The 20821-nt window shown below is 40.8% G+C and overlaps 1 pseudogene; it reads right to left on the bottom strand.

The window, feature by feature from the left end:
* Positions 1 to 292: 292 nt before the first annotated feature.
* LOC116893285 overlaps positions 293 to 20821 on the bottom strand; it is a 136348-nt pseudogene continuing 115819 nt past the window's right edge.

The raw sequence follows: 20821 nt of genomic DNA, 5'->3' as shown, positions 1-20821 counted from the left end.
AGTAGGTGATTAGTAAGGTCCCTCAAGCAACCACACACAGCCCATCTGTATGATGGTAGGCTTTGGGAATGTAGTGTGGCTGTCCACTTAACTGTGGTAGCCATACAAGACAAATGGAAACATTTATAGTCATCAGCCCAGTATCTATAATCCAGGGCAGGGGGCACTGCTGCTGAGAAGAGCTGTCAAGGCAAGAAAGCATTAGGAGCAGAGCCACCAGCCTCCCATTAATCCAGCCAGGGTTCTGCTCTCCAAACCCCACTTCCAGCCCAGTCAATGCTAAGAAAGCCCTCTAACTCTGTGGCCACAGCCAGCTCTCAGGGACCTGCCTTTCCACGCTGAGGTAGCAGATGCCTACACTGTAGAAGTTCTTCTTCTGCAGCTCCTCTTCCCAGTATTAAATTCCTTTGTTATAGCAGTGAACCCCTGGAGATGTGACTGATAGCACTGAAACACATCAGCCATGGAAGCAGTGGCCTATCAGAGCCACTTTGTTGTGGGCAGTACTGTAGTCAAAGGTGACTTTAACAAATATTCCAGAAGCTCCATTCTAGACTTGGTTAAGAAATTTTCTAGTATCTCACCCTTGACTATTATAGTGTTTGGCTGTGGGGTGTTGATTTTGTGTGTGGTATCAGGGACAGGTTTTTTTTTAAATCCAGTGACTGTCCAGAAGCCCCCAAAATGGTCAACTTGTTAGAGGAGGAGAGCATGGGATAGGGCCAGCAAGACTGGGAGTTTTCTTGTTCCTCTTATTCTGTGGGGTCTTCTTCACAGGGTGTGTAGGTGGCAAATGGACCATGCCACCAGATAAAAGAACTGATAACGCTGAGTGAGCTCAAACTCCATGAAACTCAGAATTGAGTACAAGTAGATGCGGGGCTAACTCCCTTCCAAATGCCTACTCTGGAACACATAAGCAAGACACCCTACTGAGAAGACCATGGTAATCGGTCAAGTAGGAAAAACATTTGAAGCCCTTCCCCATTCTAACAGAGCATCACTAGCATCTCAAATTGAGCCAATAAAAGGCATCTACCCCTGGATCCCACCCTATCCACGTGGAATAAAGTGCACAAGGTATTTCACCAAAAATCATTTGAGTGTAGCTGTTTTACTTTTGGAGGAAGAATTTTCTCTCCCAAAACATTCATTCCTTGACCTTAAATACACCTGACAGACCAGTTTCGTGGCTCTGTCACCAATGTTTGTCATAGCTGCTGTTCTTGACCCTTGTATTCGTGTTGCAAGGGAGACCTGGGACCCTGGCTACCTGCACTGCAAGGGCTTCCCTTCTAAGACTATAACACTGGCCATTACTGACCAGACCAATCCTGCGGGCTTCAATTCTGAGCGCTGTAACACGTTGGCTGTTTCTGACTGGACCAGAGACTCACTGAACCCCATGGAAGGCAACATCTGGCACCAAGATATGGTAAATAAGTAGCTGGTGCATAGTGTAGCTGACACCCACACAAATTCATCCAGACCTCTGGTTCCACAGGAAGGGTAAGTACCCCCAACTCTAAAGGCAATCAACCTGTATTTTTCTTACTTTGTTTTCAGTAGGCACCAGTGCATGAATTCAGTCAGGCTAAAGGGCAACTGATGCCTTCTTGCTAGAGCTAGTCTCTTGGTGTGGGCTGAAAGTCCCTTAAGTCCTTGTATAAAACCCAACAGTCCACAAAGGTCATTGTCAAAGGCCCTCTCTCTAACTTCTTGAAGCAACAACACCAAAAAAAAATAATAATAATAACCTGGCGATGCATCATCCAGTTAAGTCACTAGGACAGCTGCTAGTTTATAAATCTGTGAGAAGGTTTAGCATTTTGGACCTCTATGGAATCCCCAACTTAGGCCAAGGGAACATTCCCATTGAACAAGGACTTTCTTCACTTTTCTGTCATGAGCAATTTGCCATCACTTAAGAAAAAATAGTTAGGGAAATAAGTGCTTTGTAAAAAAAATCTCACGGGATAAAAATTGCCAAAAGAAAAGCCTTCTTGTTTTGAGAGGAAGTCCTTCAGATAATACCATTCATGGACATGATATTTATAGTCCTGACTCATGGACACAAGAAGCTTCCATCATCCATAGCATGGACACCAAAAAAGAAAAAAAAAAAAAAAACATCAATTCTGATCTCCATTCCTCTGATTTTCTCTTTCTTTCTTTGTTTCTTCCTTTGTTTTTTCTCTTTCTTTCTTTCTTTCCTTCTTTCTTTCTTTCTTTCTTTCTTCCTTTCTTTCTTTGTTTCTTTCCCAATTTTAGCTGCAATCAGGCAATATATGGGACCATTTAAAATAGAACATGCAGATAATACCACAGTCCCTGCAGCCCCTCAGCAAGATGAGCTTAAAGATCAAAGTCCTAAAAAATACCGTATTTCAGATCTCACAGCTCTTACCCAATTAATACAGGATGGGTTTGGGTGTGGACTCTGTTTGGTCTTCCATGTTACCTGAGCCAAAGGGCTCCTCAGCCTTCTTCTGTAGCTGCTTGAGAGTGAGTTTCAGCTTGCTCTTGAGGTCCAATGCACCTTGGTAGACCCCCTTTATCAAACCATGATCCAGGTCTATCTTAGGGAGGCATACTGGTTTTATTGACACTCCTTGTATTGCAGCTTTCTCCAGAAATGCAAACTTCCTCTTGGACCAGGACGAGCTCAACCTCTGCCTTCAAATTCTGCATTTCATTCTTCTTCCTGACAAGGACCTGATGAATGGTGTTACGCTTTCCACAGACTCTCCTTTCCTTCACCTACTTTATCTTGCATGTGGAGCTGGTCTCTGCTGAGACAAACAGCCTTCATTTCCATATATTCTTGTCTCAGCTCCTCCATCTTCTTGTTCATAGAGTCCTGCACACTCTGCTACTTGGCTCTCGTGTCCTCCATTGCTCTGGTGGCCCCATTGATGTGGATGTAGATGATGAGTTTAAGGTCTCAGTTTGTTCTCTAGCTCAGTGCTGGCCTTGCTTAGTAGTGTAGGGGACCAAGCCTTGTGCTCTACCAGACAGATATGGCAGATGCCCTCACCATGCTTAGGACAAAACAACTCCAGAAGGTGGTTGTGCTGGGAGCAGAATGGGTGGCTGCAGGGGGAGGTACTGGAATGTGGGACTGTCCAGGTGAGGACACAAATGTTCCTGGGAGAAAGATGCCAAGCATACAGGCATGTCTTCACAGAGACCTCATTCAGGGAAAGGTTGCAGGCCACCTGGGTGGCTGAGCTCTTGAAGTACCAGAGCAGGAAGGCAGGGTCCAGTAATCTACCAGGTCCTTGCCTTCTGAGCCTGCTGGAACTGTTCTACCATTGAGCATAGCACTGTGTTTTTGAGAAACAGTTGATTCACCTGCTACATGGTATGGCACTGCAAGGAAGCAGGGTGGCAGGTTCTGGACAATCCATATCTCATCCAGGCACAGCCTACAGAAGTTATGGGCATACCTGGTGGTGGTGATGGACTCCTAGAGGGGTTCTAGGCATATGGAGACAGTTCCTCAGCCAGCAGAAACAGCCCAACCACAGTGCTCCAGGAGTCACCTGACAGACACACTAAGTTCCAGTGCTCAAAGAGCTGGGTTTTTCTTTCTTCCTTCCTTCCTTCCTTCCTTCCTCCCTCCCTCCCTCCCTCCCTCCCTCCCTCCCTCCTTCCTTCCTTCCTTTCTTTTTCTTTCTTTCTTTCTTCTTCCTTTCTTTCTTTCTTTCCTTCTTTCTTCCTTCCTTCCTTTCTTTTTCTTTTTTCATTCCTTTCCCACCCCTTCACTCCTCCCAGCCCCCATTTCACCCAACTTTTCTTTCCCCCAGATCCATTTCTCTATTTCTCTTCAGAAAAGAGCAGACTTCCCAGGGATATAAATCAAACAAGATGTACCAAGACTGGGCACCAATTCAACTATCATATCAAGGCTGGATGAGATGATCTAGTAGGGGAATGAAGGTCCTCAGAGCAGGCCAAAGAATCAGGTACTCTACACTATTAGGAGTCCTACAAGAACATCAAATCACATAACCATAACATATATGCAGGGGACACAACTCAGACCTATGCAGGTTTCATGGTTGTCACGTCAGTGTCTGTGAGCCTCTATGAGCCCTGCTTAGGTGATTCTATGAAGGCTCTTCTTTTTTGTTATTATGGGATATTTTAAGAATTTACATTTCAAATGTTATCCACTTTCCCAGTTCTCCCCTCTCCCATTCCCTTCCCTCCACTTCTATGAGGATGCTCCCCCTCCCACCCACCCACTCTCCCCTCACCAAACTGGCATTCACCTACACAGTGGTAATGAGCCTTCACAGGACCAAAGGCTTCTACTATTGATGCCAGACACTGCCATCCTCTGCTACATATGTGGCTGAAGACAGGGGTCCCTCCATGTGTACTCTTTGGTAAGTGGTTTAGTCTGTGGGATCTCTGGGAGGTCTAGTTGGTTGATAATTGTTGTTCTTCCTATTTGGTTTCAAATCCCTTCAGCTTCTTCAGTTCTTTTTCTAACTCCTCCATGGGGGATCCCTATGCTCAGTCCAGTGGTTAGTTGCAAGCATCCTCATCTGTATTTGTAAGGCTCTGGCAGAACCTTTCAGGAGATATTCATATGAGGCTCCTGTCAGCAAGCACTTCTTGGAATCAGCAACAGTGACTGGATTTGGTGGCTGCATATGAGATGGCTCCCCAGGTGAGGTAGTCTCTAGATGGCCTTTCCTTCAGTCTCTGTTCCACTCTTTGTCTCTGTATTTCCTGAAGACAGGATCAATTCTGGGTTAAAATTTTGAGAAGGGTGGGTGGCCCCATCCTCCAAATGGAAGATCTGGATATGATTTCTACAGGTTCTCGTTCCCCATTGTTGGACATATCAGCTAATCTCATCCTTGTTGGGTCCTGGGAGGCTCTTGCTTTCCTGCCATTTGTGACTTGCTGGAGGCAAGCACAAATTCCCCATTTCCCATTGCTACATACCTTGGTTCAAATTCCCCACCCTCTATATTTTCCAGTGTCGTCTCATACCTGATCCTGCCACCTTTTTTTTCCTCTTCCTCCTCCTCCCTTCCTTCCAAGTCGCTTGTACCCTCTAGCTCCTGTGACTATTTTGTTTCCCCCTTCTAAGAAGGCCTGAAGCTTCTACATTTTTGTCTCCCTTCTTCTAGAGCTTCATAACCTCTGTGAATTTTATTGTGGGTATTCTGAGCTTTTGGGGTCATGTCTGTTCATCAGTGAGTACATACCATCCGTATTATTTTATGATTGGGTTACCTCACTCAGGATGATATTTTCTAGTTCCATCTATTTGCCTATGAATTTCACGAAGTCACTGTTTTTAGTAACTGAGTAGTACTCCATGGGTAAATGTATCGCATTTTCTATATTCATTCCTCTGTTGAAGAACATCTGGGTTCTTTATAGCTTCTGGCTGTTATAAATATGGCTGCTATGAACATAGTGAAGCATATGTCTTTGCTATATGTTGGAACATTGTTTGGGTGTATGCCCAGGAGTGGTATAGTACTATGTGCAACTTTCTGAGGAACCTCCAGAATAATTTCCAGAAAGGTTGTACCAGCTTGTAATCCCACCAATGATGGAAGAGGGATGATTGTTCTTTACATCCTCACCAGCATCTGCTGTCACCTGAATTTTTTATCTCAGCCATTCTGATTAGTGTGAGGTGGAATCTCAGGGTTGTTGATGACTAAGGATGTTGAACATATCTTTAGGTGCTTCTCAGCCATTTGGTATTCCTCAATTGAAAATTCTTTGTTTAGCTCTGTACCCCATTTTAATAGGGTTATTTGCTTAGTCTAACTTCTTGAGTTCTTTGTATATATTGAGCCTACTCTAAGATGAAGGATTGATAAAAACCCTTTCCCAATCTGTTGGTTGCTCTTTTGTCCTAATGAGGGTGTCCCTTATTTACAGAAGCTTTGCAATTTTACAAAGTCCCATTTGTGGATTTTTGATCATAGCAGTTAGAAAGTGAAATTTGCAAATTCATTTTGAAGAATGAAAACCCAGGATAGAAAAAACTATTCTCAACAATAAAATGAACTTCTTGGGGAATCACCCCAGAAACTGTATTACAGAGCAATCGTGATAAAAACTGCATGATATTGCTAAGGAGCCTGTTCTTATAGTTACCTCCCCCCCCCCGTCTCCTATAATCGTTCCTGTCCATTTTCCACAGGGTTCCCCAAGACCAGTCTAATGTTTGGCTGTGGACTCTTTCTTTGCCCCTATCATTTCCTCTCTGGTGATGATTAGGTGAGGCACTGATCTATGACAATAGTAGAATTTCATTTCATTGACTTTTTTTCAATTTGGTAGATCAGTTTAATAGTGAATTTAGGACAGGTAGCCAAGCACAACCTGTTGCAGTTGCTAGTGACAAAGTCATAACTCTCTACCAAGTGGAAGGTAATGTTTGATTTAAATCACAATGTGAGCCGAATTGTGTTTTTTTCGACACACTTAATAATTTAGATTGGCCGGCCACTTCTACAATTTCTGCTGCAGTGGAAACGACTGGAATCTACAAGGCTGAGCCCAGGCAAGCCCCTTAGTAATGGGGGATGTGGAGCCTGAACCAACCATCTTCTGCAACCAGGCAAGGCTTCCGGTGATGAGATGGGGACACCAAACCCAGCCAGAAATCCTTAGACCTACATTTTGTCCCGTCCATAAAATATGCTGGGATAATGGTGGTGCAGGTTTCCCTTCTAAACTCATTGCTAGCTTTCCCTCAAAAGACCAGGCTAGGGTGAAAGGAAGCTATGCTTCAGATTATAGATTAACTGATCTATGTGTTTGTCTCCATTTCTTTTATCCAGTTTTCTATCTGTAAATTCCTGCAGGAAATTATTTGGAATGATCAGTATTAAAAAACTAAATACTGGATTTGGCACTAAAAGAATGAAAAATAGCTTTAAAATGCTGCCAGTTGGCATGTAGTAAATTCACATTAGAACTCTTGTCAGTGGAAACCTACTCAGCTCTGTTGAGCTGTCCTGTTCCTAAGTTCCTGGACAATCTAAGCTGTGATTTGGGACTCAAATCTTTCCACAGTCCTACAGTCAACCCCAGTGAGATGAATTGAGTGGCATTCAATTAAGCAGTCCTAGTAGCTGCCAGGAATGGGTAATGGTCAAAGCACTCTTTCAATGCAGGGAAGGAATAGTGAAAATAATTTTATTATTCTGCTGAAGCCCACGGCTGTGCTGGAAGGGATGGAATTAGTTGAGCATGTTCTATTGTTGGTCATTTTGCTATGCAATGTGTAGACCCCATATTCTCAGCTTAAGAGATCTAGAGAATTCAAAAGTGTGTCTACATTTTTAATTGGATATTTTTATTTACATTTCAAATGTTATTCCCTTTCCCGGTTTCCCAGCCATAAGCCCCATATCCCATCCTCCTCCCCTTCTTCTATAAGGGTGTTCCCCCTCCCCAACCGTCTCCATTCCTGCCTCCTGACATTTCCCTGTAATGGAGGGTCCAGCCTTGAAGGACCAAGGGCTTCTCCTCCCATTGGTGCCCAACAAGGACATCCTCTGCTACATATGCAGCCAGAGCCATGGGTCTGTCCATGTGTAGTCTTTGGGTAGTGGTTTAGTCCCTGAGAGCTCTTATTGGTTGGCATTGTTGTTCTTATGGGGTTGCAAGCCCCTTCAGCTTTTTCAATCTTTTCTCTAATTCCTCTATGTAAAAAGGAACCAGAAGTGTCAGAAAAAAATTTCTTTCAAAATCAGTAAGTTATTTTTACACTATTTGGAACAGAAAAAAAATCTGTGAAAATATTCTAGCATAATTTAAATTTAGCAAGCTTTATTGGAACATATGTGAAAATATGAACAATATGTAGATAAAAGGAGTGCTGGTATTTTCAATACCTTAATGATTCCCCCACAATTCTCTCTATGGGCAGAGAAAACAGAGGCCAGAAGAGAGCATTTTTTCTCCTGGAGTTGGAATCACAGTTGTGAGTAACCAAATCAGCATGTGGTTCAGAACTCTGCCCTCTGTAAGAGCAGCAAGAGCTCTTAACTGCCGAGCCATCTCTCTAGCCCTCAACAATTTATGGTGAATTATTAAAAAAAATAATATTCAAAATAAATGTAGCTTTTTTCTTTTAAAAAATTGTTCTACTGGTATGGCTTATTATATGACACAGTCAATTAAGTTTCAAAAAATTTGACAGCATTATTAAAAAGAATTTATAATGAAAAATAGGAGGTGGTCATTTCATTGACTTGAATCTAAAACTTTGATCCAATATATTATGATTTTTTTCAAGAAGAAACAGAATGAAGAATGTCAGTTTCTTCCTGAGCCTCATGCCCGACACATGGTTATATTAAACATTTGAAGAGAATAGGAATCAATTTACAGACATAACGGAGAAGATTAGTTTACCCGCACCCAGGGAAAGAAAGACATGCATTTCCTCCCTACAGAGCAGTCTATTTCCTGTGCTTCCCTTAGCATCCACCTGGCAGATCCGATAAGCCCTATGAGCCTGCATGAGCTGAAGGAGAGGCAGATGCTCCAGCCCATGAAGTCCTACTGTGGGGTCTGAACCTGTGCTGTTTCCTATTCAAAGTCTAAGTCCTCACTAGTGTTGCAGGCAGCATGCAATCATTGAGAAGATGCCTTTAGCGTCTCCTGAACACAGGATGCTGCTCTGTGTTTGGAGCTGGGAATCATAAACAGAGCTATAGTCCCAGGCCACGATATTAAACTAGCTGTTTTCTTGGCACTGAAAGTTGATATCAAATTTTATTTATGGTTTGTAAATTGATTTAATACTTTTTATTTTAACACTACATATAATATAGATAAAATTCCCTTGCTTTTATTTGCTCTGACTTATTGACAGGGAAAATTGAATACTACCATGAAACAGAACCTTAAAAATCTGCAATCATTAGAACTCTGGAGACCTTGAATTGATTTAGTTTCTGTCATTATCAGCTATTATTTCTTTAACCTACTAATTATTAAATCAAAATTTTCTCAATAATTTATAAAGGATTGACTATATTCTTCCTTCTAATTATTGTGTTTGTAACTTAACTATATTTTCTAGGTGTAAAAATATAAAGTCTTGCTTACAAACATCCTGAAATTTCAATATACCTGATACATAAATAATATTCTTATGACTTCATAACTTAAATTTTCAGAATATTCCCCCATTGGTATTGTAAATATGTTAGAGCATCATAGTCTCTTAATTTTCAGAATAAAGAGCAGCTTGTGAAGATTAGATCTGTCATGGCAAAATAAAAGGAATCAGTAAGGATTTTAAGGTGATTTTGCTGATGCTATTGGTTTTTTATGGTGAGTCTGTGTGTGTATGTATGTGTGTATATGCATGTGTGTGTGTGTGTGTGTGTGTGTGTGTGTGTGTGGTGTATGAGAAGCAACATATGAGATAATCACATTTGTTAAATGTTTTTATAACAGGTTTGTATTGCTGTTTTTATTCCCTAGCCAGAATATTCTAGGTTCTCTGTGCACTCTGAACCACATTTGACTGAACAGTGATATAATAGGACATTTTGCCATTCTTTCTTTTAAAATTAAGCACTCTGCTTATTTTTATTCAGTTATTGATATGCTGCTTGATGTATTATGACATGAAGGTGGTCAGTAATTTTCATATTGATTAGTGTTATATGAACAAATACTTGTCCACATATGAACATTTATCAAAACCTTTAATGTTTGTTTAAATGATGTGATAGCATAAGAATTTAAGCTTACATAATTGCATAGCTTTGATTAAAATCAAGTCAATACATGGTCTCTAAGCACATTTGTAAAGCACTTCGATTTTGTTTTCTTAAATGAGTAAAGGAGAGGCGTACATCATTGAAGTATCTGTTAATTGAGCACAGACATGGAGGGAATGTGTTTCAGTTAAGGACACCACTTGCTTAGTTTAAGAGGTGCATTTCTACAATGAAGTTCAGAAATGAGAGCACTGAATCATGAGGACTTCATTATGTGAGAATCATTAGACAAACTCAATTATGGGCAACCTCCAGAGAGAATTTTGCTTATGCCTTTCACCGTGATGTGGCTGTCTGATAATGGTCAGTCCTTCTCTATAAAGGAACATAAAACTCTGCATAACCAAGGCATCAGCTGTATTCATATGCAAATAACACAGCTATCCAGAGAGAAGCATAACAGCACGAAGGTTAGTGGAAACCAAATCTAAACTTCCTCCCTGATCTGACACTCAGCCTTCAGATGGCCTATGAGCAAGTGGACTCATTGAATAAAGAGTGAAAGGAAGAGCAGCCAAGCCATCTGTCCTAAGGAGTAATGACTTATGTGCATCAGTGATCAAAGAAAGAGACACACGTGGTATTACAGTCTTCCTGCACTACCTATCATCATACTTACTAATGTACTTTTGAACATGACTTTTGAGCACCTGCAAGGAATGTAATAGCAAGCAAGGAACACTTATCACATAATGCTCATCTTCTGACTCAACAGCACTGAATGTCTCCTGGGTACAGAGTCTCTTTCAGAGACACTGGCTATGTATAGATTGCCTCACAGAGACGGGAAGGTAGGGTGCTTTGGAACTGAGGCTTGATTCTATTAGAAATACCATTCTGACCAAAGTAACTTAAAGAGACTCATGCTGTCATGGGAATGAATGAGAAAACTGGAATGAATCAGCTTTAGAATAAAGACTTCTGTAACTGGCAGATGCTGCAGCAGACACTATTCAGACAGACAAATATTGTATGAGATAGAGTCGACATGAGGATGTTATTAGACATCACTTCCAGAGGTGATAATAAAAATTCCATTCACTTCCATCTTACCCATGTGGTTCTCAATTGAATGGCAGAGAATGAAGAAAACAATCCAGAAGCTGGAAACAACCCAGATGTCCCATGACAGAAGAATGGGTACAGAAAAAGTGGTTCATTTACACAATGGAACACTACTCCTCTATTAAGAAGGAAGACATCCTAAGTGTTGCAGGCAAATGGCTGGAACTAGAAAATGTCATCCTGAGTGAGGTAACCCAGACCTACATGGACATGCACAGTATGTTCTCACTAATAAGTGGATATTAGCCCAAATAAAAAGTACAGAATTAGTGCAGTTTCCTCTCCAAATCAAGTAAGTCTGAACAAAGTAAACACAACTAGATTAATATGAATACAAGCTTACACCTACATTGGACAGATTTATGACTACACTACTCTATTCCTCAGCTACGAGGTCCCTTATAACTTGCAATTCCTCCAGGACATGTGCCTTCCACCTCCTCTTTTCCTGTAGACCCTTTCTCTTCTCTTCTCTTCTCTTCTTCTCTTCTCTTCTCTTCTCTTCTCTTCTCTTCTCTTCTCTTCTCTTCTCTTCTCTTCTCCCCTCTCCTCCCCTCCTCTCTCCTTCTCTTCTCTTCTCTCCTCCCTCTCCACCTCTCTCTCTCTCTCTCTCTCTCTCTCTCTCTCTCTCTCTCTCTCTCTCCAACTCTTATCTCCAACTCTTACTTTCCCTTCCACTGCCCAATCACTGGCTTACAAGGTAAAATGGAGAGAAGGTTCTGATGAAGTCACCTGAGTCCTGAGTACCTAACAAGGCAGCCCTTCTTGGGGAAGCAGAATTAATATCAAAATACAAACAACTCCAGAGCAATCCACAACACAGAATACCCAAGATACAGTCCACAGAACTCAAAAAGTTCAACAAGCTGAAGGGCCCAAGTAAGGACACCTCAGTTACCCTTGGGAGGCAGAAAAAAAAGCAACCACAAGGGGAGAGGGAGGCAAATAAGAGGGAAAGCAGATGGGGTCTGGGGAGAAGGGAACATGATCTGGTATTGGGTGGAGGAAAAGGACTAAAGCCCTGAAGGCCAACAGAAAGAATTGAAACAGGCAACCTCAGGAGGAAGGAGGTTAGGAGGACCCTCTAGAGTGTACCAGAGAAGTGAGAGACTCTCAGGACTCAAGGGGGGTGGATCCTAGATGAAAGGTCATACAGTGGGGAGAGGGAATTTATTGAATCCACCTCCAGCAGAAAGGCATCAAGGGAAGGATGGGATTGCTATCCCACAACCATAGCTCTGACCCATAAGTTTTCCTGTCTGAAAGAAATGCAGGGATGGAAATGGAGAAGAGCCTGAGGAAAGAAAATCCAGCGACAGGCCCAAAGTGGGATCCTGCACAAGGGATGGTCCCAAGACCTGACACCATTACTAAGGCTATGGGGTGCTCAGAAAAAGGGACCTATCATGACTGCCCTCCAAAAGACCCAACAAGCATTTCAAAGAGTCAGATGCAGATATGTGCATCCAAGGAATGAACAGAAACTGCTGACCCCTCCCCTTGAATTAGGGAAACTCTGGAGGAAGCTCAGGAGGAGTGCAACACTGTAGGAGGACCAGCAGTCTCAGTTAACCTGGATCCCTGAGACCTCTCAGACACCGGATCACCAACCAGGCAGCATACACCAGCTGATATGAGACCTCCAACACATACAGGGCAGAGGACTCCAGGCCTGGGTTCAGTCAGAGAAGATGCACCTAACCCACAGGAGACTGGAGGCCCCAGGAAGTTTAGAGCTCTGGTGGTGTGGGTGGGATGGGGACATCCTTCTGGAGACAGAGGAGAGTGCAGGGGGGGGACGGAGGGGGGAGCGGTGAGGTATGGGATGAGGGGAATAAAATCTGGAGCATAAAAATAAAGAAAGAAAATTTTTTAAAAGAGTGCAAAAAAACAAACTACTATTAATTTACATTAGAATGTAGGGCAGAGCAGTTTCTTCACATTGTTCACTTTCTCTTTTAGGATGGTTTTTAAATACTGAACTGCTTCCTTCCTCATAAAAATGAAGCATGTATTGGGCATCAAAGGGAGGAGAAGCCTTTGTTCCTGCTGAGGCTAAATACCCCAGGGTAGGGGAATGTCAGGGCAGGGAGCCAGGAAGGGGTGGGTGGGTAGGTGTGGGAACATCTTCACAGAAACAGAGGGGAGATGTAATAAGGGGTTTATAAATAGGAAAGCAGGAAAGGGGATAACATTTTAAATGTAAATTTAAAAAATCCCCCCTAAAGAACAAAGCACATGTATGTTGGTTCACACAAAAGAACATAGCAACATTTTCATATGTGGATATTTTTTAAAATAAGTGATGTTTCTCTAAGAGTGTCATATATCTTGTGTCCTTTGTTAAACCTGTGACTGTTTCTTACCAGTTTATTCCTATGACACTGTGTAAAGGAGAGGGAAAGAAATGTCATTCACTCCATATAGGAAGGTCACTGATGAATCCACTAAAGCATTCCCTCCAAGTGTTGTGAAAGTGATGATGTAGCTGGGTTTACTTCCAGGGCCACACGGGTGTGACTAAAAGAGCACAGCAGCTCCAGAAATCCATGGGTAAGGAATGGGCAGCTGCACTATGGAAGAGTCCCAGGTTCTCTGTTTCCTGGTTATATAACCTCACAAGGAGAGGAAGGAAACACCTGGTGATCTCAGGAAGTTTCTGAGCACCACAACCCTTGTCTGTTCCTCTGTAAAAAGATGCTTATAATCAGGATTCCAGGAGGGTGACCATAGCAGCGCTGATTTAAGGCACAGTGGCCACATACAAGCTGAGTGACACAGATCTGTAATACACTCTATCTCTCATTTGAATTTATTCCAGGTTGTGGTCTTCATGGTATTGTCTTCATTTTCTTGTAAGTGGAGAGACCCACAGTAACTGAACACCAAGTAACGTCAAATAACCCTGAAAATTTATATTTAAAGTCAAGTTTGTTGTGCTTTTAGACAAACTGGCCATTTATTAGTTGAATTATCCTTTCTATGAACCAAACACGGGAGTCAATGTCAGATTGAGTTCAGAAAATTGGGGTTATGAGGTTCCACACATATCATTTTTTCATATTAAACGTTGATCTGTAAGTTTGATCAAGCCAGGAAGAGAGGGATGGAGCACATGTTCTTTTGTAGGGATGGCCCATTGCTCCTTCAAAATAAAATAAAAGAACTGTTATGAATCATTATGTAAAAGTTAAAGCGGTTTGAAACTAAAGGGAAATTGAAAAATAAAATACATTTAAAATATCTAATATAACGTACAATCACTCTTAAAGTTTTACTATGTATAACTTCATTGATTTTGACGTGAGTTTTACCATGAAGCACAGGTTGTGGTGGAGCTCATGAATATCTTAGCTGTCAATCCCAGAAGGACAGGCTTGTGGGACCACACTTAGCTTTCTTAATTTTTATTTGACACATAATAATTGTATGCTCTTACCGGTAAAAAATGCTATGCTAGGAGATATCCATCCAATGATTCAGTCTGTATGATTAGCATATCTGTCATCTCCAGGTTTTGCTGTGAGACTTTTCAGCATCCTCTACTGAACATAAACCACACTTAAGATGGAAAATGCCAGAGGAAGTTTTGTACAGAGTACAGGATATAAGGTTTCCTCAAATTTAGTCAGAATGCGGTTCTTACTGCAAAGTCATGTCATACTCTTGCAAATATCGATGGATTAATGATAATTAAAATAATTAATAATTTAAAACCATGTAGGTACATAACAATTAAATTATACGGTTTAGAAAAGTAAAGCCATACATAGGAACAGAGATCATTTCAGTCTCTGAGAATTCAGAAACTGGGAGTTGACCAATGGGATTTCCTGTATCTAAGTCTATGTGTGATAGACTTGCGGCTATCCCTGCCAAAGCTGACGACCCTTGAAGCTCCACCTCCAGTAGTCTCGAATCCCACCTAGTAACAGAACCCTATGCTTTTTCACTTCCTTTATTTTCTTCTGAAATACTTGGTCTGACTTTCTCCTTTCCTTCTCTCTCTTCTTTTCCACTAAGCTTCATTTTATTCTTTCATATTTGCTTGGTACATATGTGTTTATGTGTGTTTGCTTTTATATGTGTAGAGATTAGGAGTAAAAGTATGTATATATGTGTATATATACATATCATATATAAATGTGTGTGTGCATGCATGTGGGGGGGATATGTTGGGGTTTCTCTTAGCAGCATGTTCAAAAAAGGTATAAAATATGACCAAGTGGTTTAGTTTTCTTACACATTCAAACAAAATAAAAACTTAGAAAATTTTTTTCTTGTAGACATGGCTACATAGAAACTCTGTTGTAAAGCTTATCTCTTTAGCAAACCATCTATGACCATATGAACGGGTTCTTATTCACAGAGAAATAGTGTTCAGGGTAAGGGATGGTGGAGGAAGGATTTTCAGTAAGTATACAGATGGATTCTATCAATTAAGAAGACAAAGTACATGGGGCCTCTTTCATATGGATGGCTTTTATTCACAGAGAGACAAAGCTCACAAATAGAGCATAAACAATGCTCAGAGTTTGGGGCATTCAAGTGAAGAAAAGCAAAAGATCACCAGGTTGCTAAATAGCATCTGTTCCAGCCTTCCTGGTGAACAGGGGTCAGTCATTTCCTTCCCTTAAAGAAAAGAGCCCTTGTTTTTAACAATTCTATATCTTCTACTGCTTTCTGTGAGCTGTGCCTCCCACCTTCTTCTATGATATATGTCCATATACAATTTGGAATTTCAAAAGTAGGTTTAAAACTTGAGCATATAAAAGATAAAAAGTTAATATCTAGATTTTAATTTTTATTCTCAAAAAAATTATCATCAATGAATTGATAATTAACAATTGAAAATATGTAATCCTGTGACACTTTTATTTGTGGCTATATAAGGGGTCTGGGCTGATATATGTAATATTAATTGAGTTCCATAAACACACATTCTGATGCAGGAAAACTCTGGAAGTAAGTTGGATATACGATGTATTTAATCTCAAGAGTTCATTAAATAAGTTAGAAGTGCATTCTTACTCTTCATTCTCTCTGTTCTCCTTCCTTTTTAATACTCTGTTATGACTGGCTAATGAGACTTGGCTAATCCCTTCAGTCTGACAAGTGGATCCAAAGAAGTAAAATTAGAATCCTATTTTCCTTTAAGTAAATTCTAGAGATGTCACTGCCAAGTCTTGGTCTGTTTTGATGCAAAGTTGTTTTTTTTTTTTTTAATAATTAGCACCTATCAATTGTATTCATGAGAAGCTAATTGTAGGCTCTTGTATACTGTTTACATTTAGTCACTGTGAATGTCAATAAGTCTTTATAAGAAGAGTCAAAATAAAGAGGGACAAACTACACAGACACAGGTGAATGCACTTGTACCCATGAACTTGGTATGTGGTATGCACACACTTTTATTTAAATATTCAGTACTTGATTAATTAAGTACTGATTGATTTAACTGCATTTGCGATCACTTTCTTCTGTTGTCTCTGCCTCACTCTCTGGCTCATTTTCAGGACAGCAGCCTGTCCTACTCTGAAGCTTCCTGCAGTGAAGGATTCTGTGCTCTTCATTCTTTGCTCTGCAGTTATTCTCTTTCTTTTCCTTGGTATTGCTCAGTGTGGCAATGAAGAAGCATTTGTTCCTCATTTTTAATGCTCCTTTCTTGATGCCCTGTTCTATTATTATTGCAAAACATTCCTGACTTTCTGTGAGTCTGAATTCTTAAGTACTCTCCTGCTCTCCCTCCCTCCCTTTGTCATCCCCTCTCTTTCTTTCATTTATCTTTTCCATCTATAGCCATTTCCTCTCCAAATCCACAATTTTGCTGCTTCATTTTGTGTTTATTGTTCATGCTTGATCTTTTCATATTCTCTCTCTTTCTCTTTCTCTCTGTGTGTGCATGTAAGTGTGTGTGTGTGTGTGTGTGTGTGTGTGTGTGTGTGTGTGTGTGTGTGTGTGTGTGTGTTCAATACAATGTCTTTAACTTGGTTAATAGTAAAGGACTGACCAAGCTTTTTCTGTTTGTTTCCCCAAGATGGCTTATTTTTTAAAGGTCCTTTTTTATCTTTTTTCTTTTAAGATTTATTTATTTTATGTATAGGAAGGAGTCCACTGTAGCTGTCTTCAGACACACTAGAAAAGGGCATCAGATCCCATTACAGATGGTTGTGAGCAACCATGTGGTTGCTGGGAATTGATCAGGACCTCTGGAAGAGCAGTCAGGGGTCTTAACTACTGAGTCATCTCTACAGCCTGAGAGGTGGTTATTTTTTTCAAAGAGGGCCAAGAAGGCAAAAGGAACACTAATGATCTCATGAGTACAAATTTAAGGTCTCATTGCTAACTCTTTGGAATATGGAATTGAGAAAGGAGAATAAAAGTAAGCAGTCCATAAAATATCCTTTATTCTCACGGTTTCTCCCCATACCTGGGTCTCATCCTACACATCACCTAGGGTACATGCCCTCTCGGGAGACCATTGCCTGCATTTATTTATGTAGAACTAAATAAATCTAAAGATTTCTCAGTTTTCTTCATTTTTCACCAACACTACATCTTTTACACATTTACTTAGCATGCTCAGTGAAAATATAATTATGTTTAAGATCTTCTCAAACTTCAAGCTGCCCTCATATAAATAGCTACACTATATTTCCTTTTTTGGCTAATTAATTCTAATAGAAATAAGAACTTTTGATTTTATGAATTTTCTGATGTTTTAAAATAATTTTTGTATTTCCATCAGACATATTCTAACAAAATATCTGATAGAAATATTTATTCTGACTCTTGGCCTCAGAGGTTTAAGTCTGTCATTGAAGGCAGAGTTTGACAAAGCAGACAAGAAGTTGACAGAAATCATGCTTGAGGATTTAGGGGAAGACACAATCTAAGAGCAAATCCATAATGAACTATTTCCTCCAAAGAGACCTCCTCTCTCACATTGTCTTCATAATGCTATCATGTTGGGAATCCCTCAAAGGACTCACTGCCCCATGGCCTTTATCTAACTACACCAGTGACATTCTAGCAGACACACACACAGAGGAGTGCTTTCCTGCCTTTTGGTCATATCTCAATAGGATCAAGTTGACAATCAAATTAACTTTCACTGTGCTTTGCCTGAACAGTAATCCTAGTGACCCTTAAGATATGCCTCCTTTGAACCAGCTGGAGTACTGTCAAAAACAACGGTCAATCATTTTCTCCTCCACATTTTCTAATAAATATCTGAGTGGAGTCCAAGATTTTGAGTACCCAGATCCTCATTTGCTGGGCAGGGAAACATTGGTTTGCTTGAAATTGTTTTCTGTGCATTTATGCAGTAGTTAGTAATTTAGTTTTCTCCACTGAAAGACCACTCTGTAGAGCATTCTTTTATTCATGTGTTGAATGGAGAACATTATCTAAGCCAAGAAGATACCCTGTGTCATAGTCACAGAGAGTCCCATACTTGGAAATGCCACAGTTTTGAGTCTGTTATACATTTCACTAAAATAAGCATAGATCAAGTTAGATTAGGTAGAGGAACAAATTGAAATGGTAGTGGATCAGGAAAAAGTACTATGTAGTTGGGGAGTAGAACTTATATGAGATCACTACCACCCAGGTTTAAAACATTTGTGCAAACATTTACTTTTATACTAAAGTAAGAACGATGGCTTCGTGAAATTCACAGGCACATGAATGGAACTTGAAAATATCATCCTGAGTGAGATAACCCAGTCACAAAAGAACACACATGGTATGTACTCACTGTTAAGTGGATATTAGCCAAAAAGAAGCTCAGAAATACCCACAATGCAACACACAGACCATATGAAAACCAAGAAAGAAGATTACACCCAAGTGTGGATGCTATAGTCCTACTAAAAGGGGAAAAGTAATCTTTGGGAAGTAGAGAAAAAGAAGGACCTGGGAGGAAGAGAGGAGGAGGGGGGAAAAGTGGGCTGGTATAGATATGGGATGAGATGGGGGAGAAGTACAGAGGGTCAGGAATTTGAAAGTAGATATGCAGCAGTGGAAGAGGGGAACTTTGGTTATCCACTAGAAAAAATGATTTCTGATAGCATTAATAAGCATTTATTGTCATTAAAAAGATTATTGTCATTATGCTATGCAAAGTACGTGTTACCTTTCCCTTCCTGAGTAGTTTCTAGGTGCCTGTGATTTTAAAATCCACTTTTCCTGTGAAAGGCACAGTTGAGACACTATATGAGCTTCCTTTAATGTGAGATTCTCTGGCTTTCTGTCTTGTGCTACACAGAACTCTTGAGTGAAGACACCTAGAGAGAAGAATTATCATCTTCAATAGCTAGAAATCACCCTGCAGTCATCTTTCAGAGGCAGCTTCTACTGTTTCCCACAAAGTCTTAACAAGGTCAGTGATTAAATGTGCCCATCTCTGCCCAGCAGGTCCATAAATTAACAATTACATTCCTGTCAGTAAATCATTCCTTGAGCTGATCTGCCAGAAGACACAGGAGGAGAAAGGTTAGATGAGTTTCTCAGACATGGACATGAAGAGATTAGCTGAATGAAAGGAAGGAGAAAGAGCAAACCAAGTTTGAACTTTTCTCCTGGAAGGTGCCAGCTCCCTTCAGAGAAGAGTAAGATCTTCCCAGAGTCTCAGGGCTCCCCAGGAGAAACCACAACCTCCAAGCAACAAATTTTGTATTTTATTCCTTATACGGTACACGGTACACAGTATTATGTAAAACTAAGTCTTTAAATTATCTTTTCTAATTTCTTTTTTTTTCCAGTTAATTCAATTTTTTTTTCTTTTTTTATTAACTTGAATATTTCTTATATACATTTCGAGTGTTATTCCCTTTCCCCAAGTTTCCGGCAACATCCCTCCCCCTCCCTTCCGTTATGGGTGTTCCCTCCCCACCCTCCCCTATTGCCGCCCTCCCCAACTGTCTAGTTCACTGGGGTTCAGTCTTAGCAGGACCCAGGGCTTCCCTCTTCCACTGGTGCTCTTACTAGGATATTCATTGCTACCTATGAGGTCAGAGTCCAGGGTCAGTCCATGTATGGTCTTTAGTAGTGGCTTAGTCCCTGGAAGCTCTGGTTGCTTGGCCTTGTTGTACATATGGGGTCTCGAGCCCCTTCAAGCTCTTCCAGTTCTTTCTCTGATTCCTTCAACGGGGGTCCTATTCTCAGTTCAGTGGTTTGCTGCTGACATTCGCCTCTGTATTTGCTGTATTCTGGCTGTGTCTCTCAGGAGCGATCTACACTTCTGCACTTCTTTGCTTCATCCATCTTATCTAATTGGGTGGCTGTATATATATGGGCCACATGTGGGGCAGGCTCTGAATGGGTGTCCCTTCAGTCTCTGTTTTAATCTTTGCCTCTCTCTTCCCTGCCAAGGGTATTCTTGTTCCCCTTTTAAAGAAGGAGTGAAGCATTCACATTTTGATCATCTGTCTTGAGTTTCATTTGTTCTAGGCATCTAGGGTAATTCAGGCATTTGGGCTAATAGCCACTTATCAATGAGTGCATACCATGTATGTCTTTCTGTGATTGGGTTAGCTCACTCAGGATGATATTTTCCAGTTCCAACCATTTGCCTACGAATTTCATAAAGTCGTTGGTTTTTATAGCTGAGTAATATTCCATTGTGTAGATGTACCACATTTTCTGTATCCATTCCTCTGTTGAAGGGCATCTGGGTTCTTTCCAGCTTCTGGCTATTATAAATAAGGCTGCGATGAACATAGTGGAGCACGTGTCTTTTTTATATGTTGGGGCATCATTTGGGTATATGCCCAAGAGAGGTATAGCTGGATCCTCAGGCAGTTCAATGTCCAATTTTCTGAGGAACCTCCAGACTGATTTCCAGAATGGTTGTACCAGTCTGCAATCCCACCAACAATGGAGGAGTGTTCCTCTTTCTCCACATCCTCGCCAGCATTTGTTGTCACCTGAGTTTTTTCATCTTAGCCATTCTCACTGGTGTG

This window comes from Rattus rattus, chromosome 2 (genome assembly GCF_011064425.1).
Source record: "Rattus rattus isolate New Zealand chromosome 2, Rrattus_CSIRO_v1, whole genome shotgun sequence".
NCBI classification, from domain to species: Eukaryota; Metazoa; Chordata; class Mammalia; order Rodentia; family Muridae; genus Rattus; species Rattus rattus.
Note: the sequence above shows the minus strand (reverse complement) of the source record. Positions and strands in the feature narration are given on the sequence as shown.